This window comes from Odocoileus virginianus, chromosome 17, assembly GCF_023699985.2.
Source record: "Odocoileus virginianus isolate 20LAN1187 ecotype Illinois chromosome 17, Ovbor_1.2, whole genome shotgun sequence".
In the NCBI taxonomy this organism is placed as follows: domain Eukaryota; kingdom Metazoa; phylum Chordata; class Mammalia; order Artiodactyla; family Cervidae; genus Odocoileus; species Odocoileus virginianus.
In genome coordinates this window covers 40916491-40919067 of record NC_069690.1, presented here as the reverse complement: position 1 = coordinate 40919067, position 2577 = coordinate 40916491, and positions in this window count along the sequence as shown.

The following is a 2577-nucleotide window of genomic DNA, read 5'->3' as shown; positions in this document are numbered from 1 at the left end:
TCTTTGTTGAGAATCTGGCATAATTTACTTAGTGATTTAGTAATGTAACATTTTTACCCTGTCACATATATTCTCTTTAAATCACCTCAAAAACTTAAGAGAAAAGGTGTGAGTATCCCTCTGTGCAGATGGGAAAAAAATGGAGGCTGGGAGACTGAGGCACCCAGGCAGGAAGAGGTAGAGGTGATACTCGGATTCAGGTAGCCCATGCTCCATGTCCTGCCAGGACTCAAATCTACGAGTGTGGTAATAAATCAGCCAGTATTGTCAGCAGGCACAGATGTCACTTTCAGACAAATTCATCCTGGCTCCATTAGTACTCCATAAGCTCTCCGGGCTGGAAGCAATCTCCACACTGGATAGTGGATTCTTACAGACCTCTCCTTGGAAATGTCCCCAGCAGGGAGCACAGAGCTATGGACTTTAGACCTGGCAAAGGTCTTAGAAATTCCTGAGTCCTCCTTCTGGGGGATAAAATGGGAGTCCCTGAGAGGCGAGCAGGGCCTAGGAAGCTGGTAGTAACCAAGAATTTGGTGTCCTACCTGCCCCAGGCTTCGCCTCTGAACTGCAGCCTGCCCACAGCAAAGCTTGTATGTGTTTGTGGCAACAACTGTTTACAGTGCACTGGACATCAGGTCCCTGCAACAAGAGCTGGAGGACGTGCGTATCTAGGGCCACCCTCCCTGCCCTGCACCAGGAGGCCAGATCCAGCAGCTCCCCATGGAGCCCAGAGTTGAACCTCTGGGAAGAACTTTTCTCAATGCTTCACCCCGGGACTCTCTAAAAGGGCGGCAGAAGCTACAGCCTGGAGCCAGGGGTTGGTCATTCCTATCACTGAGCACCTTTGAGACAGGCTGGGACCTGGGACCCTTTGCTGAAGTGCTTGCACCTGGACAAATGTCTCCTCAAGCAACAAAACACAAACTGTAAGGAATTAAAAATAACTGTGTAAAAAATAAAATGACTGAATTCAAGTACAATTGGGGCAAATTATGGACAGCAAGATACAAAAAGACTAAAAACCTAACTGCCACTTGTGAGGAGCCGGGAGCAAAAGCAGGGTAGTGCTCAAGGCCCCTGCACACACCACCACCAAAGAAGTGGGCAAACTGCCTAATTCTCCCGTCTGGCCCAACCCCTGGATATGCCGCTACCCTCTGTCCACATAAAGAACCGGCCCACTCCTCCTCAGGGAGCAAAGAAGAGAAGCTGTTGCTTGTTTTTGCTCTCCCATACTACAGCAGGGGCCCCAATAAAGCCTTGCCTGGATTTTTCATCTGGCCTCTTATCAATTTCTCTAGAGGGCCAAGAACCCTGATCAGTGACACCTACATGCCTGTTTGTCTGACAATCACTGAGCACCCCCCGTGTGCGGGCACCTACTGTGCATACACAGAAAAGGAGACAGGCATGTACCCTGCTCTTTCGAGCTCACAGTCTAACAGGGACACAAATAAGGGAACAGGAAGAGCCAGATCATGGGCATGCCGCCTGCACCATCGCACAGAGCCCCGTACCCAGGAGAGCCCTGTGCTTGGCTTTGCTGTCACTGTCTTGAAATTCTGAACCGTTTTGGAACAAAGAGCCTCATGCTGTCATTTTGCACCGGGCTCAGCAATTTATGTAGCCAGTTCAAGGAACAGGCAAGTAAAATGCACTGTCTAATGCCAGATAGAGGAAGTCGGGGCAGAGTAAACTCCCCGCTGAGTCCCAGAAAATGAGTGGGAGACGCCAAACAGAGAAGCAGAAGGAAGAAAAGGGAAGGGACCACATGTACAGACCCTGAGATAAGAAAGTTCAAGTGCTTCAGAGAACACTGTAGAACGTGGGGTGTGGTGATACACCACGAGGCGAAAAGGGAACTAGGACCAAGAAAAGTCAAGATAATCTTGATGAAAAACAAAACAGGGTGAGTGTTATTGGACACGAAGACTTTTTGTAAAACTCCAGTAATTGAGAGATTGTGGCTTGGGGGTAAATAGACCAGTGAAACAGGACAGAGTCCAAAAATGAACCCATGCATAAATGGAAATACGACGATGATAGAGAAGGCAGGACAAATCAGGTATTAGACAACAAACGTGGCTGGGACAATTGGCTATCCACAAAGGGAAAAATATTAGAGCCCTGTCTCACACCACACACACACAAAATTCCAAGTGGTTTAAATACCTAAATGTGAAAAGGCAAAGCTTTAAAACTTTGGGGGGAAAAAGAAACAGAATCTATCTTTATAAACTGGAGGCAGAGAAACTATTTCTTCAACATAACACAGAAAGGATGGAAAAGATCAGCTGGACCACATTGCTACTTTAAAACTTTATATTACAAAATATACATGCCCACTGAGAAGGCCAGTTCTGACTCTTCCACTTTCTCTCCCCAAACCCCTTTCAAGCAGAGCCATGTCTCTGCATATAGAGGTTCCCAGGTGGGGGAAAGTTGTGTTCTTAGCTTTTCACACTGGGATGGGTGTGAGACTGCAACACCCCTGACTTCTTGCCATGGTAACCCAACTTCTGACATCAAGGAAGCCAAATTATTATTTAAAAGATTACTTAGTAAATATGGAATCAA